The 18,741-nt window shown below is 53.1% G+C and overlaps 2 long non-coding RNA genes across 6 annotated transcripts; both read left to right on the top strand.

The window, feature by feature from the left end:
- The first annotated feature begins 4,027 nt into the window (after positions 1-4,027).
- Positions 4,028-17,561, top strand: LOC123378821. Of its 4 annotated transcripts, none has more exons than XR_006582743.1 (6): positions 4,028-4,498; positions 6,063-6,898; positions 7,155-7,485; positions 15,223-15,354; positions 16,410-16,535; positions 17,154-17,561. It is a non-coding gene; the product is annotated as an uncharacterized LOC123378821 (long non-coding RNA). The 4 variants fall into 4 exon arrangements; XR_006582745.1 differs by lacking the exons at positions 15,223-15,354; positions 16,410-16,535; positions 17,154-17,561 and adding exons at positions 7,825-7,962; positions 8,758-9,608; positions 9,905-10,090 and having other exon boundaries at positions 7,155-7,335; XR_006582744.1 differs by lacking the exons at positions 16,410-16,535; positions 17,154-17,561 and adding an exon at positions 15,670-15,721.
- On the top strand, positions 10,711-14,113 carry LOC123378822. Of its 2 annotated transcripts, XR_006582747.1 has the most exons (4): positions 10,711-10,767; positions 11,258-12,207; positions 12,341-12,452; positions 14,062-14,113. It is a non-coding gene; the product is annotated as an uncharacterized LOC123378822 (long non-coding RNA). The 2 variants fall into 2 exon arrangements; XR_006582746.1 differs by having other exon boundaries at positions 11,258-12,452.
- Positions 17,562-18,741: the final 1,180 nt, after the last annotated feature.

Here is an 18,741-nt window from a genome sequence, read left to right as displayed (position 1 = left end):
CCTCACCCAGCCACAGCCCCCCCCCGGCGCGTCTTTCCTCCCCCCCACGGGCTCCCACAGCCCCATCGCCTCCCCCCAGCGCCTTTCTTCCCCCCCAGCACCCCTCACCCAGCCACAGCCCCCCCAACGTGTCTTTCCTCCCCCCTTGCATAACCACAGCCCCCCCCATCCCCACCGCTTCCCTCACCCAGCCACAGCCCCTGCGGCGCGTCTTTCCTCCCCCCCACGGGCTCCCACAGCGCCCCTTCCCCCCCCCCACCCAGCCACAGCACCCTCCCCACCCCCACCTCCCCCCCCCCGGCACCTCCAGCCACAGCCCCCCCACGGGCTCCCACAGCCCCCCCGCCTCCCCCCAGTGCCTTTTTTCGCCCCCAGCACCCCTCACCCAGACACAGCCCCCCCCAACATGTCTTTCCTCCCCCCCACGGGCTCCAACAGCCCCCCCCCAGCATCCCCACCTCCCCCCCAGCACCCCCAGCGCGCCTTTCCTCCCCCCTTGCCTAACCACAGCCCCCCCATCCCCACAGCTTCCCTCACCCAGCCACAGCCCCCCACCCTCCTAGCGTGCCTTTCCTCCCCCCCCCCAGGCTCCCACAGCCCCTGCGACCTTCCCCAACCCCCGATGTCCCCCCCTGTGCCCCCACACTGCTGTGAGCTTCCCCAGCTCCTCATGGGCCACCCCCTTCCCCACACACCTTCAGTGTGCCACAAGCTTCCCTCCCCCCACGGTGCCCCCACAGTGCCCCCCGGCACCCCCATCACCCTCCAGTGCGTCTTTCCTCCCCCCCTGGCCAGCCACAGCCCTCCCCATCTCCACCGCTTCCCTCACCCAGCCACAGCCCCCCCAGTGTGTCTTTCCTCCCCCCCACGGGCTCCCACAGCCCCCCCCCCGGCACCCCCAGCATGCCTTTCCTCCCCCCCTCAGGCTCCCACAGCCCCCCGCCCAGCCACAGCCCCTGCAACCTTCCCCAACCCCCCATGCCCCCCCCCGTGCCCTCGCACTGCTGTGAGCTTCCCCAGCTCCTCATGGGCCACCCCCTTCCCCACACACCTGCAGTGTGCCGCAAGCTTCCCTCCCCCAACAGGCCTCCACGGTGCCCCCAGCACACTGTGAATTTCCCAAGCCCCCTTGGTGCCCCAAGCCCCCCTGCATCCCTAGTGCGCCGCGACCTTCCCCACCCCCAACCTCCCCAGCTCCCCGTGACATTCTCTAACCCCCCTCAGTCCCCCACAACCTTCCTCTTCCCTCCCGCCCCCCCAGCCCGCCCTGACTTTCCTCGTCCCCCCCCTTTAACCCCCAGCCCGCCCCAACCTGCTTCCCCGGTCCCCAACCCACCCACCCCGCCCCCTATGCCTGCAGCCTTCTCTAATCTGAACGCCCGTTCCTCTAGCCGAAACCAGCCCACGCCCGTCTATCCCCCCATCCGTTGGGCCCCTCAGTCCTTTCTTCTCCCTCCAACACCTCCTAGGCCACCCCAACCTGCACCCCATCCCTACTTTCCCCCGTACATGCCTTCTCCCATAGCCCCCTTCCGCCCCCTCCCTCCCTCCCCAACACCCCCCAGCCTGCAACAACTTTCCCCAACCTTCACGCCTGTATCCCCCAGTTCATTCCTCCATTCAAGGGACTCCTCAGACCCCATCTCTCTCCAACATCCTCCCAGCTCACCACAACCTGCGCCTCCATCCATGCCCCCTCCTGTAGGGACTGCTCAGCGCCCCTTCCTCCCCAACACCCCCCCAGTACATTCCCCCATCCATTGGGCCCCTCAGTCCCCTTTTTTCCTCCCTCCCACCGCAACCTGCACCCCACTCTGTCCCTAGATCTGTGGGACGCCCAGTGCCCTTTTCTCCTTTGTCCAACATTCCCCAACCTGCACCCCCATTCCTCCCTCCACCCATGGGGCCCCTCAGCCCTTCTCTCTCCTTCCTGCCCAACACTCACCCTTCATAGCACACGGGCAGGCGAGCTAGGGGACGAAACCCTTGGGGAGCAGTGGATTGTAGAGTGGAGCGGTGACTGATAGTGTGGGCTCAGTCTCTGTTCCTCGACTGGGGCGGCTGTAGATGGGATGGGAGAGGGAGGCAGGGATGAGGGTGTTAATAGAGCTCTGTGTAGTGATAGTTCCTGCTTGTCTTTATTAGTTTGCAGAGGAATTTTCCAGGAGCTGGAGCCGGAGGAGAAACTGGAAGAAGTGAACCTGAGCAGCCTGGATATCCTTGTAAGCAGAGATGAAGTGTCCTCAGCCTTCTGCCTTCTCCATGACTGGCTGTGAGTGAACAATTATGGCCTCTATCCCTCATCCGTACCACTCAAGTTTTCTTCAGAGGCCGTGAGCCTCCTTGTTGGCCATGGGGCTCTGTGGGATTACGACCAAGGGAAGGGACAACAGTCTCCTCTGCTCAGTGACTGTCTTGGATGCAGGTGCAACAGGCTGCTTAACATATGAACGTAAGAATGGCCAGACTGGGTCAGATCAAAGGTCCATCTAGCCTAGTATGCTGTCTACCGACAGTGGCTAATGTCAGGTGCCCCAGAAGGAATGAACAGAACAGGGAATTACCAAGTGATCCATCCACTGTCACCCATTCCCAGCTCCTGGCAAACAGAGGCCAGGGACACGATCCCTGCTCATCCTGACTCGTAGCCGTTGATGGACTCATCCTCCATGAATTGACAGTAACTCTCCACTTAACATCCTCCCGCTTAACATTGTTTCAATCTTAGGTCCCTGCTCAATTACAGAACATGCTGTATTTAAAGTTGTGCAATGCTTCGCTATAACAGCGTTTGGCTGCCTGCTTTGTCCACAGTCGGCAGCCCCCCATCAGCTCTCCTATGCCCCCCCACCCCAGCACTTCCCGCCCGCCAGCAGACCCCGCGGATCAGTGCCTTCCCCCACCGCCTCCTGCCTGTGGCAATCAGCTGGCTTGTGGCGTCCGGGACGGGGAGTGAAGACTCGTTGTGCAGGCTCCCCCTCCTTCCCCTGCTTCCAAACGCCGCAAGCCAGCTGATGGCTGCGGGCAGGAGCGAGGACCCGGTGTGTGAAGTAAAGGGGAAGGAGGGGGGAGGAAGAGGCAGGTTAAGGATGGGGGTTTGGGGGAAGAGGCGGCCGAGGGTTGAGGCCCCCGACCCTGGTGCTTGCAGGGAGGGGAAGCTGCCGCTGCTCCTGTGCAACATGCTTCTGCTAGCCTATAGCACCTTCAGCCTCCTTGCCTGCCTCATTGTCGCCAGTGCCAGTGGGCTGTGCCCGTGTGGGGTAAGGCGGGGGCACTCCCCAACTATAGTACTGTCCTGTATGGCAAAAAATAATTCCCTGCAGCGTAACCCCCCATTTGCATTCATTCTTATGGGGAAATTGGACTTGCTTAACATCGTTTCACTTAAAGTCGCATTTTTCAAGAACATAACGAGAACGTTAAGTGAGGAGTTACTGTACTTAGTTCTTACTTGAACCCCATTATAGTCTTGGCTTTCACAGCATTCTCTGGCCAGGAGCTCCAAAGGCTGAGTGTGCGTTGCGTGCTTTTTAATTGTATCTATAAAGGTGTAATGGGAGATGGGAGAAGAAGAACCTACACAACACTGCAGATTCTGATGATAAGTTCTGTTTTTCCCTCTTGTGTTGTGCTTAGTACCATGGAGAAAGAAGTGAAGGGTAAGAGCCCACCCCAACTGTGAGATGGAAGGTGCCCAAGAGCCGTGAGACAGTGAGCGTTGTTGATTCCAGGCTATGCAGATGCCATGAAGCTGGGAGTGGAGCAGATGTCACCATCAGTGAGATAAGTGTCTGGTTTCATGAGGACTCTTGTAACGGTCTACCTGCCTCCAGGCTAGGACTTGTCATTAGCTGGGGCTGAGTTTGTAGGAAAAGGTTCCTGAATAGCTGTAGTTATGAGGGAGACAAGGTCCCCATTTTCAGGGGCTGGTCATTTCTCTGTCCACAAGCAGTGTGTCCTCTGCAGCAGAAGGTCGGATCCAGGGGGATGAATCCAGCTGGTGAGTTTCTTGCCTTGCTCTGTTTCTCTCTCTGTCTCTTCTCTAGTGTGTTGGCCAACAGTCTCTCTCTATGTCCTTGCCGCTCCTTGTGCTGTCTCCCCTCATAGCACACAGGCAGGTGTGCTACGTGTGCATCCCCACAGGCTAGGTCTAGGGAGCTATGAACAAGTAAGAGGGGATGAAAATCATGCAGGGTAGTGGGCACTAGAGTGGAGTGTAGACTGTCGATGTTGACTTGGTTACTGTTTATCAAGTGGGGCTGATGTAGATGGGATGGGAGAGGGAGGCAGGGATGAGGGCAAGATTAAATGCACTAATAGAGCTCTGTGTAGTGATGATGGTACTTACTTGACTTTATTAGTTTGCAGAGGAATCATCCAGGAGCCCTCACCGGACGAGAATATGCAGAAGTGGACATGAGCAGCCTGGACATCCTTTTAAGGAGACATGAATATTCCTCATCTTTCTGCCTTTTGCATAATTGCCTGTGAGTAAGAGGTGAGCACTATCAATTCCTCACCTCTACTCGCTGTAGTTTCCTTCACAGGCCGTTTGCTTCCTCGTTTGTTACGAGACTCTGGGATTAAGGCTGGGGAAGGGACAAGAATCTCCTGAACAAAGTGACTATTTTGGGACAAAGTGTACTTAGATTTCCAGAAAGCCTTTGATAAGGTCCTTCACCAAAGGCTCTTATGTAAATGAAGTTATCATTGGAAAAGAGTGAAGATCCTTTCATGGATTGAGAACTGCTTAAAAGACAGGGAACAAAGGGTAGGAATTAATGGTAAATTTTCAGAATGGAGAGGGGTAACTAGTTGTGTTCCCCAAGGGTCAATGCTAGGACCGATCCTATTCAATTTAGTCATAAATAATCTGGAGAAAGGTGAGTTGGCAAAGATTGCAGATGATACTAAAGTGCTCAAGATAGTTAAATCCAATGAACACTGTGAAGAACATCAAAAAGTTCCCACAAACTAAGTGATTGGGCAACAAAACGGCAAATGAAATTTCATGTGGATAAATGTGAAGTAATGCACATGGGGAAAAAACAACCCCAACTATACATGCAATATGATGGGGGCTAATTTAGCTACAACTAATCAGGAAAGAGATCTTAGGGTCATCATGGATAGTTTTCCGAAGATGTCCACGCAGTGTGAAGCGGCAGTCAAAAAAGCAAACAGGATGTTTGGAATCATTAAAAGAGGAATAGAGAATAAGGCAGAGAATATCTTACTGTCCTTATATAAATCCATGGTACTCCCACAGCTTGAATACTGGGTACAGATCTGGTCTCCTCATCTCATAAAAGATATACTGGCATTAGAAAAGGTTCAGAGAAGGGCCACTGAAATGATTAGGGGTTCAGAATGGATCCCATATGAGGAGAGATTAAAGAGGCTAGGACTTTTCAGCTTGGAAAAGAGGAGATTAAGGGGGCATATGATAGAGGTATATAAAATCACGAGAGGTGTGGAAAAAGTGAATAAGGAAAAATATATTTACTTCCTATAATATATGAACTAGGGGCCACCAAATGAAATTAATGGGCAGCAGGTTTAAAATAAATAAAAGGAAGTTCTTCTTCACGCAGTGCACAGTCAACCTGTGGAACTCCTTGCCTGAGGAGGTTGTGAAGGCCAGGACTATAACAGGGTTTAAAAGAGAACTGGATAAATTCGTAGAGGTTAGGTCCATTAATGGCTATTAGCCAGGATGGGTAAGGAATGATGTCCCTAGCCTCTGTTTGTCAGAGGGTGGAGATGGATGGCAGGAGAGAGATCACTTGATCATTACCCGTTGGGTTAATTCCCTCTGGGGCACCTGGCAATGGCCAGGATACTGGGCTGGATGGATCTTTGGTCTGAGCCAGTTTGGCCATTCTTATGTTTTTATGGGTGCCTTTACAATGGGTGCCTTCCAGTTGCAATTGTAAAGTAGTAAAGGGAGATGGGTTGAGGGTGGAGGGCTGGGATACGGGAGACGTGAAATGAAGAGACTACGTGACATTGCAGTTGGAGATGCTAATTTTTTTTTGTTTCCCTCCCTCTGCTGAGATTAGTACCAAGGAAAAAGAAGTCACGGTCAGAGTCTACTGTCCTCATGCGATGGAAAGCGAGCGAGAGCGACGAGACCACGAGCATTGTTGAAATCAAGCATTAGCCGTGCATCTGGGAGCGGAGCAGCTACTGCTGTCAGTGAGATAAGTGTCTGTTCTGGTGAGAGCTCTGCTCACGGCCCACCTGGCTCCAGGTAGGGACGTCCTGTAAGTTGGGCCTGGGTTTGTAACAAAATGTTCATGACTAGCTGTGGTTATGAGGGAGACTGGGTCCCCATTTTCAGGGTCTGCTCATTTCTCTGCTGACAAGCGATGTGTCCTCTGCAGAAAAGGTAGGTTCCAGGTGGCGAGTTACTTGTCTTCCTCCTGTGTTTCTCTCTCTCTCTCTCTTCTCTAGTGTTGGCCAACACACTCTGTCAGTCTGCTTGCCTCTTTTTCTGCTGTTTCACTTCATTGCACACAGGCAGGTGAGCTAGCTGTGTATCCCCAGAGGCCAGGTCTCGGGAAGCATGACGAAGTAGGAGAGGACGAAAATAATGCAGGGAAGTGGGTGTGAGAGTGGAGTGGTGACTGTTGCTGTTAACTCGGTCTCTGTTCATCAAGTGGGGCCAATGCAGATGGAATGGAAGAGGGAGGCAGGATTGAGGGCAAGATTTCATGCACCATTAGAGCTCTGTGTAGTGATTGCTCATGCTTGGTTTTTGCAGCTGTTCTTGCAGAGGAATTGTCCAGGAGCCCTAGCTGGAGGAGGAAGAGGCAGAAGTGGACCTGAGCAGCTTGGACATCCTTTTAAGCAGACACGAACAGTCCTCAGCTTTATGTCTCTTGCATAACTGGCTGTGAGTAAGCGGTATGTACTTTGAATTCCTTCTCTGTAATTGCTGTCATAAGGCCATGTGCTTCCTTGTTGGGTACGTGACTATTTTAAGTGTAGGTGCAACGGTCTCCTTTTTCACTGTAGTGCTAAAGGTGTGTGATGGAAGGAGAGTTGAGGGCGGAGCTCCACCATGTGGGAGAGGGGAAAAGAAGAGCCGATGAGACATTGCCTACTGAGATGGTAACTTACTTGTTTTCCCCCCCTTATGCTGGGTTTAGTACCAAGTGAAAAGAAGTCAGTCTACTGCCCTCATGCGATGGAAAGCGAGTGAGAGCGACGAGACCTCGAGCATTGTTCATGCCAGGCAAGAGCCATCCATCTGGGAGCGGAACAGCTGCCACTGTCACTGAGAAGTGTCTGTTTTGCTGAGGATTCTGCTCACGGCCCACCTGGCTCCAGGTAGGGACACCCCATCAGCTGGGGCTGGATTTATAAGAAAATGTTCCTCACTAGCTTTGGTTATGAGGGAGACAAGGTCCTCATTTCTGTGTCCAGTAGCTGTGTTCCCTCCTCAGCAGAAGATTGGATCCAGGAGGATGACACCAGGTGGTGAGTTGCTTGCCTTCCTCCCATGATTCTCTCTCTCTCTCTCTCTTCTCTAGTGTTGGCCAACACTTGCGCTCTCTCTCTCCTTCTGCTGTCACCCTTCATAGCACCCCTGCCTGTGTGCTAAGTGTGCATCCCCACAGGTTAGGTCTCCTGGATCCATGAGGAAGTAGGAGGGGACGAGAATCATGCTGGGTAGTGGATAGTAGAGTGGAGTGGTTACTATCGGTGTTAACTCCATCTCTGTTCATCAAGTAGGGCTGATGTAGATGGAAGAGGGAGGCAGGGATGAGGGCATTCATAGAGCTCTGTGTAGTGATCGTTCTTGGTTGGCTTTATTAGTTTACAGAGGAATCGTCTAAGAGCCTTAGCCGGAGGAGAGGGTGGCAGAAGTGAAGCTGAGCTGCCTGAACATTCTTCTAAGGAGACATGAACAGTCCTCAGATTTCTGAATTCTGCATAACTGTCTGTGAGTAAGAGGTCAGTGCTTTCAATTCCTCACCTCTACTCACTGTAGTTTTCTTTACAGGCAGGGCCAGCTCAGGCGGGGCCACCGGAGCAGCAAAACGGGAAAAAATGGCGCAGCTGGAACGGCAAAGGGGGAGGGGCGGGGGGAGAAACAACGACGCGGCCGGCAAAGCAGGGGAAAAACAAAACAAAAACCCCTACAGGGCGACCGGCACCAGGGGACTCTGTGCTGCAGACTGCGTGCCCGGTCTAATGGTGGGGAAGGGGAGGGAGCGGAGGGGAAAGAGAGAAGGGGGGCGGCCAGCGCTTCAGCAGGGCGCTTACCTTGCGGCCCCGACTGCCGCGCCGCCTGCCGGAAGGGCTCCGCTCCACTCCGGTCAGCAGGGAGGGAAGGACGCAGGCTGCCCTGCTGAGGTTGCTGCAGGGCACTCCGCGCCGCCGCCCCTACAGGACGGCTGGAACAGCAAACAACGGCAACAACAAAAAGCAGCTGTGCTGCCCTAGGTTTGGGCGGAAGCCGCCCCATAGAATGTGCCGCCCCAAGCACGAGCTTGCTCAGCTGGTGCCTGGAGCCGGCTCTGTTTACAGGCCCTGTGCTTCCTCGTTGAGTACCAGACACTGTGGTATTAAGGCTGGGGAAGGGACAAGAGTCTCCTGAGCAAAGTGACTTCTAGATGCAGGTGTAAAGTAGTAATGGAGGATGGGTTGAAGGCGGAGCCGTGGGATACGGGAGATATGAAATTAAGAGACTACGTGATGTTGCTGACGGAGATGGTAACTTCATTTTTCCACTTCTGCTGGGTTTAGTACCAAGGAAAAAGAAGTCACACGTCAGAGTCTACTGCCCTCATGCGATGGAAAGTGATCAAGAGCGATTGGACCTGGAGAATTATTGATGGCATGAAAAAGCAGTCCACCTGGGAGTGGAATAGCTGCCACTGTCACTGAGATAAGTGTCTGTTGTGCTGAGGGTTCTGCTCACGGCCCATCTGGCTCCAGGTAGTGATGCCCCATCAGCTGGGGCTGGCTTTGTTTTAAAAAAAAAAAAAAAATGTTCCTGAACAGCACAGGTTATGAGGGAGACAAGGTCCCCATTTTCAGCGGGTGCTAATGTCCAGTAGTTTTGTGTCTTCTGCAGCAGAAGGTTAGATCCAGGAGGATGACACCAGGTGGCAAGTTGCTTGCCTTCCTCCTATGTTTTTCTCTCTCTCTTTTCTAATATGTTGGCCAACACACACCGTCTCTCTGACTCTGTCTGTCTCTCTCTGTCCTTACCTTTCCTTGTGCCATCTCCCTTCATAGGACACAGGCGGAGGTGCTCAGTGTGCATCCCCCCATGCTAGATCTTGGGAGCCATGGAGCAGTAGGAGCAGAGAAAAATCATAAGGGGCAGTGAGTGCTAAAGTGGAGCGGTGACTGTCTGCTTTTACCCAGTCTCTGTTCATCGAATCGGGCTGAGGTAGATGGGATGGGAGACGGACGCAGGGATGAGGGCGTTAATAGAGCTCTGCGTAGTGATAGTTCTTGCTTGGCTTTATTAGTTTGCGGCGGAATCCTCCAGGAGCCCTCACAGGAGGAGAAACTGGCAAAGGTTGATCTGAGCTGCCTGGACTTTATTCTAAGGAGACATGAACAGTCCTCAGCTTTCTGCCTCTCATGTAAGCTGTCAGTGCTTGGAATTCCTCATCTGTACTGACTGTATTCACAGCCCGTATGGTTCCTCGTTGGGTACAGGACTCTGTGGTGTTAAGGCTGGGGAGGGGCCAGCATCTGCTGTGCAGAGTGACTGTTGGATACCGTTGCAAGGGCTGCTTTTTGGTTGTAATGCTAAAGGTGTGATGGGAACAGTGTTGAGGGCGGAGCCCCGCCGTGTTGGAGAGGCGAAAAGAAGAGCCAATGCGACGTTGCCCACTGAGTTGCTAACTTTTTTTTTTCCCCCTTCTGCTGGGTTTAGTACCAAGGGAAAAGAAATCTCACGTCGGAGTCTGCTGTCCTCATGCGATGGAAAGCGAGTGAGAGCGATGGGACTGTGAGAGTTATTGATGCCACGCAAAAGCCGTCCAACTGGGATCAGAACAGCCGCCGCTGTCAGTGAGATAAGTGTCTGTTTTGGTGATTGCTGTGCTCATGGCCCTCGTTGCTCCTGGTAGGGACGTCCCGTTTGCTGGGGCTGTGTTTGTAAGAAAATGTTTTTGAGTAGCTGTGGTTATGAGGGAGACAAGGTCCCCATTTTCAGGGGCTGCTCAGTTCTCTGGCCAGTAGCGGTGTGTCCTCCGCAGCAGAAAGATTTAGGAGGATGACTCAAGGTGATGAGTTGCTTGCCTTCCTCCTGTGTTTCTCTCTCTGTCCTCTAGTATGTTGGCTAACACACACCCTCTCTCTATCCTTACCTTTCCTTGTGCCGTCTCCCTTCATAGGACACGGGCAGGTGTGCTAGCTGCGCATCTCCATAGTTTAGGTCTTGGGAGCCCTGAAATAGTAGGAGGGGACGAAAACCATGTGGGGAAATGGACGCTAAAATGAAGCAGTGACTGTCGCTGTTAACTTGGTCTCTGTTCATCGAGTGGGGCTGATCTAGATGGGATGGGAGAGGGAGGCGGGATGGGAGAGGGAGGCAGGATGAGGGCAAGATTTCAAGCACCATTAGAGCTTTGTGTTGTGATGGCTCATGCTTGGCTTTTGCAGCTGCTCTTGCAGAGGAATTGTCCAGGAGCCCTCGCCGGAGCAGAAACTGGCAGAGGTGCATCTGAGCAGCCTGGACATCCTTATAAGGAGACATGAACAGTCCTCAGCTTTCTGCCTTCTGAATAACTGGCTGTGAGTAAGCTGTCAGTGCTTTCAATTCCTTATCTGTACTCGCTGTAGTTTTCTTCTCAGGCCGTGTGCTTCCTCATTGGTGTCATGGAGTTTGGTGGAGACAAGGCCCTGCACCCCCTGCAGACAGTATCACAGGGGCCCTCTAAACTCTGCAAAAATCATACACCCTGATCCCCCACACCTAGATAGTTTCCCCTACACCTTTCTTAAATGAGGCACCCACACAGTATTAAGAGAAAACATTCAGAACATTCCCACTTGGTCACAGTTGGGTACGAGGCTCTTTGGGATTAAGGCTGGGGAAGGGACAAGAGTCTACTGAGCAAAGTGACTATTTTGGGTGCAGTTACAATGGGTCCCTTCTAGATGCGGGTGTAAAGTAGTTGAGGGCGGAGCCATGGGACACAGGAGCTGTGACATGAAGAGACTACTCGACATTGCAGACAGAGATGCTAATTTACTTTGTTCTTCTCCCCTGTGCTGGGTTTAGTGCCGAGGAAAAAGAAGTCGCATGTCAGAGTCTACTGCCCTCATGCGATGGAAAGCAAGCGAGAGGGACGAGGCTGCGAGCATTGTTGATGCCACGAAAAAGCCGTCCAACTGGGATCAGAACAGCTGCTACTGTCAGTGAGATAAGTGACTGGTTTGGTGAGGGATCTGCTCACGGCCCACTTGCCTCCACGTAGGGAAACCCCGTTACCTGGGGGTGGGTTTGTATGAAAAGGTTCCTGACTAGCTGCGGTTATAAGGGAGACAAGGTCCCCATTTTCAGGGGCTGCTCATGTCTCTGGCCAGGACCGGTGTGTCCTACGCAGCAGAAGGTTAGTTCCAGCAGGATGAATCCAGGTGCTGAGTTGCTTGCCTTCCTCCCATGTTCCCCTCGCTCTTTTCTCTGTGTTGGCCAGCACGCACTCACTCATTCTCTCTCTCTCTCTCTCTGTCCTTGCCTCTCCTTGTGGTGTCTCCCTTCATAGGACACGGGCAGGTGTGCTAGGGATGCATCCCCACGGGGTAGATCTCGGGAGCCATGAAGAAGTAGGAGGGGACGAAAATCATGCAGGGTAGTGGGTGCAAGAGTGGAGGAAGGTACTGGAAGGTCTTGTGCACCTATAGTGTGTTTGGCAGTGATGGGTCTTCCATAGGTGGTTTGCTGTTCTTGTGGAGGGCTGCTCCAGGGCAGCGGAGCATCTGCATGAAGCAGACCTGCACGATGTAGCTGTTTCACTTTGCAGTGGAGCCGAGGAGCTCTCTTGTAATGTTGGAGGAGCCAGGTGTGTGTTTTTGTGAAATGATATTTCTCTATCCAGTATCTGCAGAGTGAAGTGCCTCGTGGAGAGCAGAGAGATGCTTCTCCTATCCATGGGAAGGTCCAGCTCTGCCTGTGGCTGGCAGTGGTCTGGGATTGTCCCTTTCCTGGAGGGCTGTAGCTCCTTAGGAGTGGTGAGTATTTTAGGCCCTGGGTAAGCTGAAGAAGAATAAAGGAGGGAGCAGCAGCCAGTGACGTGTGTCCGTTGTTCTTCCATGCACAAGTGGTGACCTAGCTTACAAGTGTTCTCTCTCTTTCTCTTTTCAGTCGTACTGAGATTGGTCAGATGAGAGATCGGCCAACCTGTGGCAGAGACCAAAGAAGGAGCAGCCACCCGGAGCCCATCCCTAGGGATGGAAGGCAGACAATGATCTGCCGAGTAAGAGCAAATGGAAACTTGCTGAAGTTCAGTATTGAGGGAGGGCTGCAAATACTCTTGTCAGTGGAAAGAATTTGTGAGTATGGGGAGGGCCCCAGAGGAAAGGCCTCAGCATCTCACGGGGGCACGATAAGCTCGGGGGAATCCTTTGTGCCCTCTCAAGGAATTGTCAGGTGCTATGGAGTCTCCCCAAAGTGCGATAACTCTTTGTGGAGAGCCAGGAAGGTGACTACAGGTGCTGAGTTTGCCTCCTTCCTGTACGTGTATCTCTGCTCTCATATGTTGGCCAACATGTGCGCGCTCTCTCTTTCTGTCTCTCTCCTTGTCTCCTTGCATAGAACATGGGCAATGGTGGATGCTCACAGTGTAGGGCTGGAGAGCCTGCATCCCACTGCAGGGCCGCCCAGAGGGGGGGGCAAGAGGGGCAATTTGCCCCAGGCCCTGAGCCCCACAGGGGCCCCCACCAGAGTTTTTCGGGGCCCCCGGAGCGGGGTCCTTCACTCCCTCCGGGGAGGCCCGGAAAACTCTTGCGGGTCCGGGCGCAGGAGCTTCTTCTGCTCCCGGTCTTCGCCGCCGGCGAATTACCGCCGAAGACGGAGCTGGACCCGCCGCCGAAGTTCAGCTCGGTCTTCGGCAGTAATTCAGCAGTGGGGGGCCCTTCCCTTCTGGGACCCGCCGCCGAAGTGCCCTGAAGACCCGCGGCGGGGGCCCCCCTCCGCCGAATTACCGCCGAAGACCGGGCTGCACTTCGGCGGTGGGTCCGGCTTTGGCGGTAATTCGGCGGCGGGGGGGCCCGCCGCGGGTCTTCGGGGCACTTCAGCGGCGGGTCCCGGAACGGAAGGGCCCCCCGCCGCCGAAGACCCCGGGCCCCCGGAATCCTCTGGGCGGCCCTGTCCCACTGGGGCATTGCAGGAGGAAGAGAAGCGTGATGGGTACTAGATCCTCCATTGGTAGTGGTGGGGGTGACTGTAGGAGTTGACTCTGACTCTGTTCATCAAGTGGGGCTGATATATGGTGGGTGGGAGAGGGAGGGCGGCATCTCACACACCAATAGAACTTTGGGCAGTGACGGCCCCTGTGACGGGTTGGATCACAGACACCCCCCCAGGAGCTGCCAACTGATGTGCCAAGTCTACCTCCGCCCCTGCTTTCCCTGCTAGCTCAGGACTCTAGCACCCTCTCTTGCTGAGCCAGATACTCCCATCTGCTCCAACATAGACCCAGGGTCTGAATTACTTGCCTCAAAGCTGCAGGTTTACCTGAAAACAGCTCACAGAAGTGTGCTTGTCTTTAGCACTCAGATGCCCAACTCCCAATGGTGTACAAACACAAATAAATCCGTTTTACCCTGCATAAAGCTTATAGGGAGTAAACTCATAAATTGCTCATCCTCTATGACACTGATAGAGAGAGATGCACAGCTGTTTGCCCCCCCTCCAGATGGGCGCTAGAGTGGAGCGGTGACTGTGGGTGTTGACTGAGTCTCTGCTCTAGTGGGGCTGATGTGGATGGGATGGGAGAGGGAGGCAGGGATGAGGGCAAGATTTCACGCATCAATTGTATTTTGTGTAGCGATGGCTCTTGCTTGGCTTATTTGCTGCGCTTACAGAGAAATCATCGGGGAGCAGCAGCAGGAGGAGAAACTAGCAGACGCGGACCTGAGCAGCCTGGACATCCTTCTAAGCACAGATTAACAGTCCTCAGATTTCTGCCTTCCACATAACTGGCTGTGAGTAAGCGGTCGGTGCTTCGAATTCCTCGTCTGTTCTCGCTCCAGTTTTGTTCCTGGTCGGGTACATGGCTCTGTGGGGTTAAGAGGAGGGAAAGGCACAAGTCTCCTGTGCAGAGTGGCTATTTTGAGTGTACGTGCAACAGGCTGCTTTCTAGTTGTGGTCCTGACGGTGTAACGGAAGAAGGGTTATGGGTGGAGGTCTGGGGTGCGGTAAATGGGAGAAGAACTTATGTGATGTTGCCAACTGAGATGCTAACTCGTTTGTTTCTCCTCCACCCCCTTGTGCTGGGTTCAGGACCAAGAGAAAAGAAGTGGAGGGTCAGCGTCGGCTCACCTCATGTGACGGAAAACGAGTGAGAGCGACGAGATTGCAAGCATTTTGGATGCCAGGCAAGAGCTGTCCAGCTGGGAGCGGAGCAGCCGCCACTGTCAATGAGATAAGTATCTGTTTTGGTGATTGCTCTGCTCACTGCCCACCTGAATCCAGATGCAAACGCCCCATTAGCTGGGACTGGGTTTGTAACAAAATATTCCTGACTAGGTGTGGTTCTGAAGGAGACAAGGTCCCCATTTTCAGGGGCTGCTCATTTCTTTGTTGACAAGCGCTGTGTCCTCTGCAGAAAAAGTTGGATCCAGGAGGTTGATTCCAGGTGGCAAGTTGCTTGCCTTCCTCCTGTGTTTTTTTTTCTCTCTCTCTCTCTCTCTCTCTCTCTTCTCCAGTACGTTGGCCAACACACACCCTTTCTCTTTCTGTCCTTGCTTTTCCTTGTGCTGTCTCCCTTCGTACGACACGAGCACGTGTGCTCGGTGTGCATCCCCACAGGGTAGGTCTCGGGGGCCATGATGAAGTAGGAGGGGATGAAAATTGTGCAAGCTAGCTGGCGCGGGAGTGGAGGGGTGACTGTCAGTGTTAACTTGGTCTCTGTTCATCAAGTGGGGTAGATGTAGATGGGCTGGAAGAGGGAGGCAGGGATGAGGGCAAGATTTCAAGCATCAATAGAGATGTGTGTAGTGATGGCTGATGCTTGGCTTTTGCAGATCCATTTCCAGAGGAATTTCCCAGGAGCCGTAGCGGGAGGAGAGGTTGGCAGATGTGGACATGAGGAAACTGAACATCCTTCTAAGCAGACACGAACAGTCCTAGGCTTTCTGCTTCCCACATAACTGGCTGTGAGTTAGCTGTCGGTGCTTTGAATTCCTCATCTGTTCTTGCTGTACTTTTCTTCACATGCCTTGTGCTTCCTCGTTGGGCATGAGGCTCTTTGGCATTAAGGTGGGGGAAGGGCCAAGAGTCTCCTGAGCAAAGTGACTATTTTGGGTGCAGTTACAATGGGTCCCTTCTAGTTGCAGCTGTAAAGTAGTGATGGGAGATGGGTTGAGGGCAGAACCGTGGGATACAGGAGCTGTAAAATGAAGAGACTACGCGACATTGCAGATGGAGATGCTGTTTTCTTTTTTTGCTTTTCTCCCCTCTGCTGGGTTTAGTACCAAGGAAAAAGAAGTCACACGTCAGAGTCTACTGCCCTCATGCGATGGATAGTGAGTGAGAGCAGCGAGCCTGTGAACATTGTTCATGCCAGGCAAGAGCTGTCCATCTGTGAGGTGAGCAGAGGCCACTGTCACTGAGATAAGTGTCTGGTTTGGTGATTGCTCTGCTCAGGGCTCAGCTCCTGGTAGGGACGCCCCATTAGCAAGCTCTGGGTTTGAAAGAAAAGGTTCCTAACTACTGGTTATGAAGGAGACAAGGTCCCCATTTTCAGGGGCTGGTAATTTCTCTGGCCAGGAGGGGTGTGTCCTCTGCAGCAGAAGGGTTTGATCCAGGGGGAAGACTCCAGCTCTTGAGTTTCTTGACTCCCTCTCGTGTTGTTTTCTCTCTCTCTCTCTCTCCTCTAATGTGTTGGCCAACACACTCTGTCTGTCTGTCTCTCACTCTGTCTCTGTCCTTGCTTCTTCTTGTGCCGTCTCCCTTCATAGGACACGGATAGGAGTGCTAGGTGTGCATGCCCACAGGCTAGATCTCGGGAGCTATGAACAAATAGGAGGAGATGAAAATCATGCAGGGTATTGGGCGCTAGAGTGGAGCGGTGTCTGTGGATGTTGACTCAGTCTCTGTTCATCGAGTCGAGCGGATGTAGATGGGATGGGAGAGGGAGGCAGGGATGAGGGCAAGATTAAATGCACCAGTAGTGCTGTGTGTAGTGATGGTACTTACTTGACTTTATTAGTTTGCAGAGGAATCATCCAGGAGCCATCGCCGGACGAGAATATGCAGAAGTGGACGTGAGCAGCCTGGGCATCCTTCTAAGGAGACCTCAACAGTCCTCATGTTTCTGCCTTCTGCCTAACTGGCTGTGAGTAAGCAGTGAGTGCTTGGAATTCCTCATCTGTACTCACTGTAATTTTGTTCATAGGCCGTTTCCTTCCTTGTTCGGTATGGGGCACTGTGGGATTAAAGCTGGGGAAGAGACCAAAGTCATACTTGCCAACTTTCACTGGGTAGTTAAGAACCCTGAATTCACAATATTCCAAAAATCAAGCTAATCCTATTTCCAATAAGGCCAAAACAAGCCAATTCCTAAGAACCTCAGCACTCAATGACTAGATCTCTCCTGGAGTGCAGTCTGGGACTGTGCTCGGTCCGCTGTGCACCCCTGACTCTCTCCCCACTTTGCCCCTGCTTGCTGGAAGCAGCAAGCTACAACGAGCAATAAGCTACAGGCCAAAAACAAGCCCAATTTCTATGTTTTATTTTCCCCCTTGAGATTTGGTGTGTGTGACCAGAGTCTGCTCTGCAAGGTGACCATTTCGGGTGTCGTTGCAAGGGGTGCTTTCTTGTAGTCCTACCGGTGTAATGGGAATAGGGTTGAGGGCGGAGCCCCACTGTGTGCGGGAGGGGAAAATAAGAGCCTACCCAAAGTTGCTGACTGAAAGGGTAACTGATTTGTTTTTCCCCCTTGTGCTGGGTTTAGTAGCAAGAGAAAAGAAGTCACAGGCCAGAGTCTACTGCCCTCGTGCAATGGAAAGAGCAAGAGCGATGAGTCTGCAAGCATTGTTAATGCGAGGCAGAAGGCGTCCATCTGGGAGCGGAACCGCCACCACTCTCAATGAGATAAGTGTCTTCTTTGGTGATGGCTCTGCTCAAGGCCCATCTTGCTCCTGGTAGGGACGCCCCGTTAGCTGGGGCTGGGTTTGTAAGAAAAGGTTCGTAACTAGCTGTGGTTTTGAGAGAGAGAAGATCCCCATTTTTAGGGGCTGCTCATGTCTCTGGCCAGGACCAGTGTGTCCTCCGCAGCATATTAGATCCAGGGGGATGACTCCAGCTGGCGAGTTCCTTGACTCCCTCCCACGTTTTTCTCTCTCTCCTCTAATGTGTTGGCCAACACACACTCTGTCTGTCTGCCTTTCTCTCTGTCCTTGCCTCCTCTTGTGCTGTCTCCCTTCGTAGGACATGGGCAGGTGTGTTACGTGTGCATCCCCACAGGCTAGGTCTTGTGAGCTATGAACAAGTAGGGGACTGAAATGATGCAGGGCAGTGGGCGCTAGAGTGGAGCGGTGACTGTGGGTATTGACTGAGTCTCTGCTCTAGTGGGGCTGATGTGGATGGGATGGGAGAGGGAGGCAGGGATGAGGGCAAGATTTCACACACCAATTGAATTTTTTGTAGTGAGGGCTCTTGCCTGGCTTATTTGCTGCACTTGTAGAGGAATTGTCCAGGAGCAGCAGCCGGAGGAGAAATTGGCAGACGTGGGCCTGAGGAGCCTGGACATTCTTCTAAGGAGACATGAACAGTCCTCAGCTTTCTGCCTCGTGCATAACTGGCTGTGGGTAAGTGGTCAGTGCTTGGAATTCCTTATCTGTACTTGCTGTGATTTTCTTCACACTTTGTTTGCTTCCTTGTTGGGTGTGGGGGCTCTTTGGGATTAAGGCTGGGGAAGGGACCAGAGTCACAGTTGCTAACTTTCACTGGGGAAATAAGCACCCCCGACTTTGACAATAAGCCAAAAATCAAGATAAACCCATTTGAAAACAAGGCCAAAACAAGCCAATCCCTAAGAACGCCAACACTCAATGACTAGATCTCCCCTGGCGTGCAGTCTGGGACTGTGGTGGGCCCGCTGTGCACCTCAGCTAGCCGTCCCCTTTGCTCCTCCTTGTCCGTGCTTGCTGGAAGCAAAAAGCTACAAGAAGCAATAAGTTACAAGCCAAAAAGAAGCACAATTTCTACGTGTTTTCCCCACAGGTTTGGTGTGTCTGACCAGAGTCATCTGTGCAGAGTGACTATTTCAGGTGTCATTGCAAGGGGTGCTTTCTACTTGTAGTCCTAAAGGCGTGATGGGAGGAGGGTTCAGGGCAGAGCCCCACCATGTGGGAGAGGCGAAAAGAAGCGACTACCCAACATTGCCAATTGAGATGGTGACTGACTTGTTTTTCTGCTGGATTTAGTACCAAGGGAAAAGAAGTGACAAGTCGGAGTCTACTGCCCCCATGCGATGGAAAGCGAGCGAGAGTGATGGGACTGCGAGAATTATTGATGCCTTGACAAAGCCGTCCAACTGG

This window comes from Mauremys mutica, chromosome 10, assembly GCF_020497125.1.
Source record: "Mauremys mutica isolate MM-2020 ecotype Southern chromosome 10, ASM2049712v1, whole genome shotgun sequence".
Lineage (NCBI taxonomy): Eukaryota > Metazoa > Chordata > Testudines > Geoemydidae > Mauremys > Mauremys mutica.
This window is presented reverse-complemented; position numbering and strand designations above follow the sequence as displayed.